Source organism: Euprymna scolopes, chromosome 25, assembly GCF_053919585.1.
Source record: "Euprymna scolopes isolate OS-2025 chromosome 25, ASM5391958v1, whole genome shotgun sequence".
In the NCBI taxonomy this organism is placed as follows: Eukaryota; Metazoa; Mollusca; class Cephalopoda; order Sepiida; family Sepiolidae; genus Euprymna; species Euprymna scolopes.
Window position 1 is genome coordinate 37,742,330 of NC_136506.1, and position 14,526 is coordinate 37,756,855.

Genomic DNA, 14,526 nt, shown 5'->3' on the forward strand with positions numbered 1-14,526 from the left:
GTTACTGTTTAGAATCCTACAACACCATGTCACTAACGACCTCATCTTTTCTTCTGTAGCAGAATTCTGCATACCGTGTAATTCTTGCTCTTATTACTGAATAAATCCTGAGCAATCAATCATACAGGCGGCTCGGAGCCTTCTAGTGTATGTTCCATCTAACTTACTCTCAAGTTTTTATTTATTATTATTTTACTGAGGGTCCATGCAGACGAACCATAAGCAACACTAACACGACTACGGCTTTAAAACGTAAAATAGTTATTTTTTTTATCTGTTCCGAGAGTGCAGATTTACATATAGCTTTCAGCGGATTAATTTCGATCCAAGCCTTTCTATGCTTATGTGGACGTCTATTTTGGCGGATGCTATGTGGCTGAGAAGATATTCGAAGCCATTGTTGGAGTGGTGTTCTGTCTAGTGTTTAAACTGGGCTGGTTTGGTGGAAAGCCATATATTCTGTTTTAGTTTTGTATGCAGTCCAATCCTGGCACTAAACACTTCCACCGTATGTAACGATGTTTGTGCATTAGCATTGAATCAGCTAACAAAGCAAAGCTATCAACGTAATCAACATCGGTAATCTTATTTGTTGTTGGAGACAATATTGGGTCATATTTACCATATTATTCAACAGTGTTTCAGTGCTCATTCGATACATCATTATATACATACATAGTAACTCAATAGAATTAACATTCACTGACGCCTTGATTTGTCTTACTCTGGTATAATAGTTATTACCATTTTCTGGAATACCTTTTTTGCTGGAAATGTCGGTATGTCATAATTGTTTTGTAGACTATTATATGAGTAGACGAATGTGTGTGTGCACATGTAGCACATAAATTGTAGATAGTAGTGGAAGACGTGACGATACTTACAATTTACGTAGACATTTTATTTACAAGGAGACAAAATATACAATGATATAATTACTTCTGTCAGTCTTAGTTCGCTATTACTTGTGGCACAACTAGCAAAGTAGGAGGTAATACGTCTCCATCTTCGTTCATGCTATTCAAAAGTCACCCTTTGTTCGTTTCTTGCAGCGTTTGTTTTTAAATTTCATTCTCCTGTCTCAACGCGATAACAGATGTAAAATGGAAGGGGTGCCTGAAACATAGACGGGGTTAGCTCCACTTGATCGTTGGCGTATCGTCTTAACGGGTAGGTAAGGACAAATATTGCTGAAAGTATATTTTTCGTCCATGATTAAAAACATATATATATATATATATATATATATATATATATATATATATATATATCATACTAAGTAGACATGAACGTTCTGTGGGACGCTGACGAATCTCCACAACACTTCTTGAAGCAAGACTTGCATCAAAAGAAAGTCATGCTGATTGTTTGCTAGTCTGTGACTGGTCCATCCATTCCAGTTTTTTTTAATGCAGGCAATATCATTACGGCAAAAAAGTATTGTAAACAAATGGATGAAATACACCAGAAACTTCCATAACAACAACAGCCAGCATTAGTAAATATGAAAAGGTACAATTTATCTCCACGACAATGTTGCAAAACTGACCCTGTAGAAGTTTAACGAAGTAGGCTGCGAAACCCTGCCTTACCCGCCAAACTCTCCAGAACTCTCACCTACCGACTACAAATGTTTCAAGCATCTCGTCAACTTTGTAAATGTTTTAAAAACCTTTGCTATATAAGAAGCGCCTTCTGGGATTTTAATGTCACCAGAATGCAAGATTATCCTGTTGCTGATATGACTGTACTTGTTTTGTGTTGGAAAAATTGTTTTTTTTTTTCTGAATATGCTTATACCGAAAAAAAAAGTTTTTGTTTGAGCTTAGACATGTTCATTTACATCTTTAGATTAAAACTGCCAGAACTTTTTGTCAACCAAATATTAAGTTCATATTTCACTACATCCAAATGTGTAAACGTAGTTTTCATGAACATTTTATCTGCATAATTTTATGAGCAATATTTTTTTATGTAAACACTTTGGGATGCACTAGTATGTTCAGTATTAAAATTAAAACACATATATATATATATTCATATACATATATATATATATATATATATTAATGGGGCAGGCTGCTAATTAGAAATCAAGTAAATTGTCCTTCCAGATATTAGAGTGAGGTACATTAAACACACACACCCACACATATATATATATATATATATATACACACACATGATATATATAGTACATAATATGATGTATATATAGTACGCATATATGATATATATATATATATACTACATAAGATGTATATATATAGTAAATATATATAAAACGTATCACATATATATGATGTATATATATTACATATATATTATATATAGCACATATATATGATGTACATATAATAACTATATATATATATCATATATATAGTACACATATAATGTATATCTAGTACATATTATATATACAGATATATAGTACATACATATATGATGCATGTGTAATTCATATATATTACATACAACTACATACTACATATAAATGATGTATATATAGTACATATATATTACATACAAATATATATACTACATATATATGACGTATATATTTTACATATATATTACATATATATATATAGTACATATATATGGAACATATATAATATATATATATATAGTACATATATGCTAGATTTTTATGGAACATATATATATATATATATATATAGTACATATATATGATGTTAATATAGTACATATATATTACATATGTATAGTATATATATATATATATATATAAATGATGATTTTATAGAACATTTGTAGTACGTATATATTACATATATATATATATATATATATATATATATATACTTGTAAAAGTACCCGTTGTTGACTGGGTTCAAAAACAGCCTCCAGAAAATGGACTCTGATTTATTAAAGTATGATAAGTTATGAAAAGGAAGGGTTATAAAGAGATAGCTTCGAATTTGGGGATATTAAAACGAAAGCAAAATATGATGAAAGTAAAAATAAAATAGATAAACCCCATAATTTATTATACCATACCTGTTCACACTGAAACACTTGTCACAATATTCTGTGGATCTATATTAAAAAACCTTGTTAAACTTTGTGATATACTGCCATTCTATGGAGGTCAGGTGCGAACGAACACCCCATAATTTTATTATACCATATTTCTTCAAACTGAAACATAATCATCAAAGTATACTTACGCAGATAGATATGAAAAGTCTTTATTAAAGTTTACGCCTATTTCCATTCTATGGAGGCCAGGCGCGAACGCAGACACCACAATTTTATTATACCATCCCTATTTAAATTAAAACATACTTATGAAAGTATTTTTATTTACATCTTTATCAAAAACACTTGTAAACGTGTTTTTTTTTATTTTAATTTTTTTATTTTCATACTTTGGGGACCAGGCGCGAACGCAGACCCCACAATTTTAATGAATCACCATTCTGCCAGATCAAACATACCCATTCCTGTGTCTCGATACATCTTCTATCATTATATGTAATCAGTTTTTTAAAATAGTTAATCATATAGGAGCCTAATCGTGACCAGGTATTCATTTGCTCCCCCAACGAGCAAATTAGGCACAAGGCCGTTTTTTAATGTGGAGAGAGAGAAGGGGAGGGAAAGGGGGACCAGCTCCCGAGAGGTGGGAAATGGGAGCTGGATAGTAACTGTTGGTCTGTAGGGTGATCTCTACATTTACCAAGGTCTGATATGTGGGGTCACCCCAACATATGGTCTTTGCTTGCAGTAATTGTCGGAACAAATACTACACTTTGATCTTGGCCCGAAGGCCACGGAGGTGGCCTAATCGTGACCAAGTGTTTATTTGCTCCCCCACCGAGCAAATTAGGCACAGGGCCGATTTTTACTGTGAGGAGTGAAGGGGGAATGGGGACCAACTCCCCGGGGAGTAAGGGAGCTGGATAGTGACAATTGGTATGAAGGGTTGCCCCTACATTTACCAAGGTCTTATTTGTGGGGGCGCCCCCACATAGGATCTTTGCTTGCAGTGTCTGCCGGAACAGATACTACATTAGATCTTGGCCCGAAGGCCACGGAGGTTGCCTAGTCGTGATCAGGTACATACACACACATTCAGCTTTATATTATAGATATAAATGATGTTTTTATAGAACATATATGTAGTACGTATATATTACATATATATGGTATTTTTATAGAACATATATATATAGTACATATATATGATGCATATATGGTACATATATATAGTACATATATATATGATATATATATATATATATATATATATATATATATATATAACGCATATAAATGGTGTATATAGATATGCCTGTTACTATTAAAAATGGAGACTTTCTTTAACAAGTTTAAAAAGGCCCAATGGAAATGATAAAATATTTATGTCTCATTTTAATAATTCAGTTAATCCTAAACAATTATATAAATGTTTGTAACATTCAACGTTGATGATGAACTGGATATTTCAGCCATATAACATGTTTGATTTAACTAGTACGATGGCCCCATTTGAAATTGCACATTTGGACGGTTAACGCAATTTTATCTCTTATCTACTTTCTACTGTCTTGCAATTATGATTATTAAGCACAAATGAGGTATTCTTTTAAATATGTACGTATGCACCACAAATGCGCACACACGCACACACACACACACACACAGGCAAGCACACACACACGCACACACACACACACACACACACACACATATATATATATATATAATGCTCCTTATCTTGGGTTGAGCATATTGGTGAGTGATATACAAACTGCCATTAGCGTATTAAGCAATGCTCTTTGTGTAAACAAATCGAGCTTCGACATTCGGACGATGTCAAAACATGGCTAATTCACTACCCAGAGAACAACATATAGCGTAATGGCTAGAAGGCTTGACTGTCGTTTGGGCGGTAGATATTCGATCCTAGATAGAGGTAGTTGCCTTTCTAGCCGCACTAATGATCTGTGATACAGCGAAACAGTACAATGTGTGGATGGCTATATATATATATATATATATATATATATATATATATATATATATATACATACATATATATATGCAGCTTAATATGATTAAAACGCTTTCATAAAAAATATATTGGTTTTCGCCTTCAGCGTGAATTTTACTTTCCCCGAAACGATAAGTTTCTAAGGAATATCAAATTCGCATGCAGTTCTCAGTCCTATTGATGTACTAGTTAGAAGAGATAGCATACTGCGTACTGCACCTAGTATGCCAAACGGTTCTGAACCGAGTGAACCTTGCTTATCTTTGGTTATGTAATGATAATCTTTATATATATATATATATATATATATATATATATATATATACATATATATGTTTATATATGTGTATATATATATATATGTAATGATAATCTTTATATATCATTATATATATCTGTGATGATAATTGTATTTGGTATTATGTCGTAAGGCCTTTCCTATGAACTAGTGTATCAAATTCAAGAGCCTTATAGTTGTTCAGAATATATATTCAATGCTTTGATAACTGACTATCGAATGAAGACACATGCTTTAACACGCTATTCATCTGTCTCGCCCGACTCCCATCTCCCTTTTCTCTGGCTTTCGCATTTCTCTCTAGAGCTCTTGAAGCCAGCGTCTACACACAAGGATTAAAGTCTACATTAAGGCACCTTATTGTCAATCATCGGCGTGAAACTCATTTATCCTTATCTATAATTCGATTCACTATGTCCTGATTCACTTTTCTTAAAAACGACCTTTCTCGTGTATGTCAACTGACTGAGGTGATTTGCAATCATGGCCTACAGTCAGCGATTTCAATAGAGCTTCATCAACAAGGTAGTTTCAGCTGACGCTAATCTTTAGTGTAAAGACGGACATTTCCAATTCTGTCAAAAGTCACACGAACAGCAAGTGCGCGTGCGTGTTTAATGTGCACATGTCTTTACAATGGACCAGGCGTGGATAATTCATGGTTGGCTGACGGGGTTGTTCTTCGATTTTAAACCTGTGAACTTATCGTGTATGCGTATAAACCAGTGTAAGAACATGACAGATATTAAATATTTAAATTAGCCTTCTGAATATTTAATTAGCGATAAGGTAATTAGATACACGCCTAACCAATTAGGTAATATTTTATATAAGATTCAATTCTTTATATATATATAGCTATTAAAGACTAGATAACCTATTCTGGTGTTGCACAGTAAAGGGTAATCACTTGCGTTTAAAAGGAGTACTATGGACACACGTATGCATGAAAACATAAGTTTTAATTGCATTACCCAAGGCTTCCGGATATTTAATTAGATATCAAGTAATAAAATAATGCCCCGCGGAATTAAGTGATATTTGAGATACATATTGGGTGATGTTTGAGATGTATATTGGGTGATATTTGAAATATATATTAAAATTTAGAAGATCCATTCCCACCGTTGCCTAGAGAAAAGAATAACAAACTGTTACATATTGCTGTCGCATTTAAAGTAAGGCGCACACGTATGTGCAAAAACAGATTGATTATCTTTAGTGTGAATTTTAGTAAAATGGGTGCAGTCAGTGAGTTGGAAGAGGTAGTGACTACACGGGAATTTGCGGAGGATGAAGACCTCTAATTTGTATTAGAATGGAGACCAAAATTGATGTTCACATTCAATGCTGCCAAGACTATACTTGTTTCCTTCAATAATTACAAGAAACCTTCTCTACTACCAATAGCAATGCCCCAAAACACATTACCTGTAAGTACTTCCTTTAAACTTCTCGGACTAACATTCAAAGGGAACATGAACTGGAATAGATAAATTAAGATCATTGCTAAGACTGCTGCGTAGAAGGTGGGCTCTCTGTACCGTGCTAGAAAACTGCTTACGCCTGAAAGTATCCTGTACATCTATAAGACTACCATTCACCCATGCATGAAGTACGGTTGTCACATTTGGGCTGGCGCATCTGCTACTTGTGCCTCACTCGTGGAGAGGGTTCAAAATCGAGTCGTCAATCTGATAGGTCCTGAACTGTCATTAAGACTTCAGCCTCTGTCCCATCGACGAAATGTTGCATCCCTCTGCTTGTTCTACAAATGCTTAATGGTGAATGCTCTGAACTACAATCACTTGTACTCGCTCGACGTGAACACGTCCGACAAACTCAATAAACAGTCAAATCCCACTCCTTCACATTAGAGATCCCTAGGTGTAAGAAAGCCTTCTACTGCAATAATTTATTCCCCAGCATTTCTAGACTTTGGAACTAGCTTCCGGGATTCTACATTCCCGACTTTACTGACATGCAGAAGTTCTTGTGCTTGTAGTTCATCGCAGCATTCACCATTAAAGTATTTGTAGAACAAGCAGAGGGATGCAACATTTCGTCGATGGGACAGATGCTAAAGCCTAGAGTACAGTTCAGAACCTATCAGATTGGCGACTCTCTTTTGAACCCTCTCAAGAAGTGAGAGACAAGTAGAAGATGCACCAGCTCAAATGTAACAACAGTACTCCATAATGGCCGAATGGTGGCCTTATAGATGTGCAGGATACTTTCAGGCGTAAGTAGTTTTCTAACACGGGAGAGAGAGAGAGAGAGAGAGAGAGAGAGAGAGAGAGAGAGAGAGAGACAGACCACCTTCTTTGCATCAGCTTTGGCAATGCTCTCAATATATCTATTCCAGTTCATGTTCCCTGTAAACGTTAGGCCAATGAGTTTAAAGGAAGTACTTTCAGGTACTGTGCTCTTGGTCATGGCTATTGGTGGTAGAGAAGGTCTTCGCAGCATTGAATGTGACATTCAATCTCTGAAGGCCAAATTGCTTAAAAAATGCCAAATTTTATAGATTTTTCTTTACAAAGGCCAACAATGCTAACAATGGAAAAATATAAGAGTGACCTCCCTTTGATGTAGCCTCGCTTTCCAATATTATTATGAATATATATGACCAGTGTTGTAATGACGTAAGTAAAGAACTCTATCATTATTATAATATAAGATCATTTTTGTAATAGTGTAAGAACGAAATTGTAATAATTTCGACGTGCTGAGTTTCTACAATATCAGCGAAACGTTACGTGAAAGAGGGGACATTCAAAAGTTACAGGGATAATATTGTTTTACAATAGGTGCTGGACTGAAGGAACAAATTAAAAATTATCTCTTACAATATGATTGTATGTGGCGAAAATTGTGGGAACGCAGCCATACCTCTTAAACGGCCTCGGCGTGCGCTTTGCCGACACAGCTTCATGATGCTGAAAAGGGTCCAATATAGCGCCTGTGGCCTTATAGACCAATGCAGTCTGGCAGAATCTCGTGTGCTCTCGGACACATATGCAAACATGAAAATTTGGAGGACTCAAATGTGACAGATGCGAAAACGAGTCTACGGAAAGTATTGACAGATGACGCTGCTGCAGTGAGCTGAGGTTTGTGTACTCTTTTTTTTTTCTTTGCAGCAATATTTTATTTTATTATTTGTGTTGAATTATGTACTAGAGTATTACTGTTAGAGTATTTATCAGTACTTATTAATTCATCGCAATGTGGTCAGTTTTATATTTAAAATATAACATACACTATTTTCTTGCTAATTAACTCATTTTTATGCTAATAAATATATTAATTGCGTGTCATTGCTCTTTCTTTCCCGAAAACGAATTGTTTGCGCTACCCAGAAAAATTCCAGATGATTCATAAATAGTGAATTATGTATGCGCTGATTGTTTTGACTTATAGTTTTATTTCATAATTCAGCCACCAGCATACATCCTTTTCATTGTTGTAGCTATGAGACAAATATTCAAAACAGACGGATAAGTTTAATTACGTCTGTTACATACCAGACTTAAATATAAACCAATCTCTATATCTATAAATGTGAAATTTCCTGTGTGTGTGTGTCTTTATTTGTACATTTCCGTACCAAACTACTCTGTCATATATCACAAACTCAAAATTTGGCATAAGGTATTGAGATTTGGAAAAATCTTTTTATTCGATTTTCTGCCAGAAATTTAGCTTTCAATGGGTCAATGTTCAACGATTTGACCTTTGAAAACTCTACCTAAGTTGAGCCCGAAACGATAAATGTTAAGAGGTAAAAATTAGGGTCAACATTAAAATTTTTTTACCTCTACGGTCTCTATAAAATTACTCAGCTAATTTTTGGTCTAAACATTTGAAATTATACATAAAGTGTATTCAGACATAAGGTAAGCTTTTTAATCGGTCTTGGGCCGAAGATTTCGCAGTCAAACGGTACAAGTTCCACAAATTTGATCGTTGCGGTCTATAGCAAACTAGTCAGCCAATTTTGTGCCTAAAAATTTCAGATTTTATATAAATGGTATCCAGACATGCGGCAAGCTTTTAAATTTGTTTTTAGGCGGTAATCTTGCTGCTAAGAGGTCAAAGTTCAAAGAGTTGACAAATGCAGACTCTACTAAACTCCTCTGGCAATTTTGGGTTAAGCATTTGAAATTTTAGATATGAATTAGCTGGACATGAGTCAAACTTTTTAATATATATATATATATATATATATATATATATATATATATATATATATATATATATATATATATACATGTGCACATAAAGTTATTAACAGTACATAGGGCCCGCGCAAAGCCGGGATGAATTGATAGTAATTAAAATTTTTATCGTCTACTCACAAAGTAAACAGTAAACTAAATCCACTTCTGGGCAAGAACTGTTCAGTGTATCCTACCCTGTCTTGATAGAGTTTAAACCAGTTTAGAAACCTTGTATGTGATGCTATGTTCTCTTTCCTTGCAATCTCTCTCCTATAGAAGAGACCCTGTGAGCCTGTCTCAGCTCTATCGTGGCGTTGGTCTATTTGCAATTGCTCATCTAGGCTTCGATTTATGGTCCCCCTTTCCTAAACTTTTAAACATTCGTCTACCTACAACCACTATTAACAATTTTCTCCACTGTGCCTAAATCTAAAATTAAATTCCATGAACAAAGCTCCTTTCCAAGAAATGTCCGCCTGTGGTACTCTCCGTCTATTGGCTTGCTTTCCAACTGAGTACAATATGGTTGTCTTCAAATGCAATGTGAACAAGTTCCTGTTGAGCCGTCCACTTAAATAATTTATACCTGATTTCCATCTCTAACGTTTACTGCGTACACCCATTAACTCTTATGTGAAAGTGACGTTCGGGCCTTGATAATAGCTGACCCATTAGTAAAAAATAAAAAATAAAACTTAATAGTAATATTAATACTAGGTCTGGATGAAAATAATACGTTTGTATTTAAAAATGCTTAAAAATTGAGCAGTTTTTTCTTACCTAGAGATATGTTTCAATAGATAAAATCTATATTTCAGTAATTTAATAAATTATACTGTTGCACTCGGCGATAATAACTAAGCAATATTTTGTAAATATTGAAGGTCCTCCTTTAAGTAAAAGGTATACAGTCATGATAAAAAAAAAGTGTTTTAACGTTTTCTATCAAATTTGACATTGCACATTTAAACCCTTTTTTTGTTCCAAACTATATCAAATTTAACATAGGTTAAAAAAAGGGTTTCAGTGTGCACTGTCACGTATGACATCGGTTTGAAAAAAAAGTGTTTAAACGTCTACTATTAACTGTTATATCGGTTTGAAGAGAAGAAAGTGTTTAAATATTCATTGTCTAATTTGACATAGGTTTGAACAGAAAAAGTGTTGAAACCCTCACTGTTAAATTTGATATAGGTTTGCACAGAAAAATGTCTTTACACGTTCATTCTAAAATTGACATCGGTTTGAAGAGAAGAAAGTATTCACTATCAAATTCGACATAGGTTTGAAAAGAAAAAAAAACGTTTAAAAGTTCGCTGTCAAATTTGACATATGTTTGAACAGGAAAAAGTGCTTAAACGTTAACAATCAAACTTGACACAGGTTTGAACAGAAAAAAGTGCTTAAGCGTTCACTGTCAAACTTGACATATGTTTGAACAGAAAAAAGTGCTTAAACGTTCCCTGTAAAATTTGACCTACTTTGAAAAGAAAAAAGTGTTTCAGCGTTCACTGTCAAACTTGACATCGGTTTGAATATAAAAAAGTGCTTAAATGTTAACTGTCAATTTTGACATAGGTTTGAACAAAAAAAGGTGTTTAAATGTTACTTGTAAAATTTTACACAAGTTTGCACAGAAAAAAGTGTTTAAAGGTTCCCAGTAAAATTTGACTTAGTTTGAAAAGAAAAAAAGTGTTTAAACGTTCACTATAACATTTGACATAGGTTTGAACAGAGAAACAGAGCTATGGGACTACTGAGTTCTTTGATATGAATTATGAACTAGGGTTGATGTGATACATATCTGGTTTAATGATAGATCCCCACAAATTATACATTTTCTTTCTTCCTAGACTAATCACAACGGGTTTAAAACGCGTAATAGAACAAAACACATTAATTTTACATCAGCCTATTTAATGTATAATAATTAACGATGAAAATGGTCAATCAGTTGTAAGAAAATATTCCAGTAAAGAAATCTCCTCACCCACAAACATGAAGTTACTAAAAAATCAATATATTAATCATCACCATCATAATAATGAACAATAGTAAGAAAAAAAATATACGACAACACTTTAGATTATTGCCGGAAAAATGTTATTTGATTATAATTTTCTATTGTTCCTGTTTTATTGCATGTGTTAGGTAATCCAATTTAAAGGGGGGGGGTGTCTGCAAGTAATTGAACAAATTCAGACAATGGCTTCAAGGCCGGATAAGAATAAAGTGACTTATAATCACATCTTGCTCACGTGCTATATTTCCTTTGATATTCCACGAAAGCAGACGCATTTAAAAATCTGTTAATGATTATATGGAACGTTGGGTAAGTGTCTTTCCCACCCCGGGGCGATTAAAACAATCATGTCTCATACGTTTTTATGCCCTGGCGGATTAGACTTAAATATATTTAAGTCTAATCCGTCAGGGCATAAAAAGCGTATGAGGAATGAAGTACAACACACACAGATTGGTGTTTTTGAAAATATTTTTTTTTAAATTTCAGATTAGTGCATGCATGATTAGACTTGTCTTTATTGAAATCGCTCCAGACAAAGCACGAAACCAGTTGATGTAAGGCTGTTATAAATACCACCTCGAAGTACAAAATCTGCCACAAATAAATGTTATATTGATAAATCTCAACCAAGAAATCACAAATTATCCTCGCTTTGTCAGAAATATGATTCAAGAAATGATCATTCTAAAAGATAAAATAAAGGAGGCGAAAGTTACGAAGGGCAGAAAGTAAACGAATAGTTCACTTTCTACTCTTGTGTTAGATTCGGGTTAAAGATTGCATGTAGGGGTGTATCCTTACCACACACTAAAAATAAGCAGGTGCTATTTGATTGAACGTTATACACTAAATACATTTTTACTTGTGCAGATTGTGAACCCGGCGTATCTAGGCGTCAGCTAAGGTTTGCTAGGAATATGGCATCAACTGCTCGGTTTTACTCATAATCTGACGTAAGACGCCGATCAGCCAATCACAATGCACACCAAGGAGCAGACGACTTTCGGATAAATATTAGAAAGATAGATAGAGAGAGGCATAGATAGATAGATAGAGAAATAGATAGATAGATAGATAGAAAGATAGATAGAGAGAGAGAATGTTATATTTGTAAACATGGAGACTAATAGCATTATGAATTAATCAATATTCAATAAACAACTACAGACACCCTAAGAAGTAATGTTTTTTTCTTTGTTAAAATAAGACTCGGATCAGATAAAGAATTGCATTACATGTGACGTAAGAGGCAGAGAGAGTTAAAACGACAATATGGCTGAATGTACATACATTTCTGATAACAATTTTCTCCGACTTGAAAGATTTTTAAAAAATGCTTCTCTGGTACTTTTTAAAAAATATTTGGAAAGCCAAAAAAAGTATACAATTTTTTTTTTTTGTAAAAGCAATCTTTTGATTGCTAAACACTATCTATTAAAAATGTGAAAAATGCACAAAAAAATGTTATAGTAACCCTCTCCTCGCATGAAAATATGTTTGCTATGAAACATTATTAAAGGAATATTTACACTAAATTATTAAGTCATTGTTTTTATTTTTATTTTATTTCTACGATTAATCTGAACAAATCTGAATGGACAATTAGATTCCTTCTGTTCAAAATCTGCACTATATTTTTAAATATTAGAGATAGCTTGTACATTATATCATCAACGCTCTGATCCCCATCTGGCATCAATTGAAATGTATGGCTGTCGTCTTGGAGAGACTCCCTGTACATCAACTCCGTTACTGGAGAAAATGTGCGAACCTTCTATCGATCTAGTAGATAGCTATTTGCTGATGCATGTCTCTACCTATATAAGAGCCAGTTATTACGTAAGGTACGTCGACGATATATTAATTCTGGCTGACAATAATTACTAAATAGAGAAACTAAAGGATCATTTTCAAACAAACTCCGTACTAACCTTTACTTATGAATTAAACACAAATAATAGCATTCCATTTCAAGACGTTCTCATATACTCCAGCAAAGATGAATTTATTACTTCTCCATATAAAAAGACTGTTGCAACTAATTCCTGTGTTTTAAACTTCAAAAGTTTATGTCCCTACCGATCCCAGGAGACGTCAAACCCTGTTGAAAATGAACAAACGCTGCAGTTTTAGGCCTTAATATAGGTAAATTTGAGTTCTGCAGCATGCAAAAAAAAAAAAAAAGAAATGACCAAGTCCATCATTTGCCCCCCCCCCTCCCATTTAGCCCCAAATGTACTCAAGGCCTTAACATATTTAAATTTGTGTTCAGCATAATGCGGAACTGCTAAATAGACATACAAAGAAAATTTGGGACGAATATCGTAAAATAGTCCCAAAAATGGAATGTGTTTATTAGCTTTAAAAGAACCCCCGGGACACACCCAAGAGTTTTCGTAACGTATAGACAAACAAAACTATATAGAAATAAATAAGTTAGAACTTTTCAGAAGGTTTTATAGAAATCCAAGGCATCAAATTTTTTTTAATAAACAGAAAACTGTCAATTTTAGTCATTTTAACCCGACAGGCAACCCTAGGGGGGCAACCGGAGTTTTCCGGAAGATCCGTTCTGTTAGTTTTTACTCATATCATGTTTAATGTTTGTTCACATTTTCAAAAATTCCAACGCGTAGTTATTGAGAAAAGTGCGGACAGACAAACGGACAAGGGTGAATTTACAGGTCCATCTTCCTTTTGTCGAGGGACCACCGAGTCTGAAAATGTTTAAATAATTACAAACCGAAAAGGTATATTTTAGGTTCAGTAACCTTTATTCTTGAGTGGATTTCGGGCCTTGAAAGGTGGTTACTCCTATGTGTAAAAAACAAAACGTACGGCCCAAATCGACATCATTTGTCCTTTATTTTTATTTAAAGTTTATTATTATTTTTTTTTTACAGTGCGGTTTCAATGATCGGGAGATCCTATTAATTGTTTCTGAAGGATTCCAGTT

The 14,526-nt window shown here is 33.9% G+C and overlaps 1 protein-coding gene across 2 annotated transcripts in view; it reads left to right on the forward strand.

The window, feature by feature from the left end:
- Nucleotides 1–14,526, forward strand: part of LOC145247335 (uncharacterized) — a 1,131,631-nt gene that overhangs the window by 556,482 nt on the left and 560,623 nt on the right. The window lies entirely within an intron of this gene.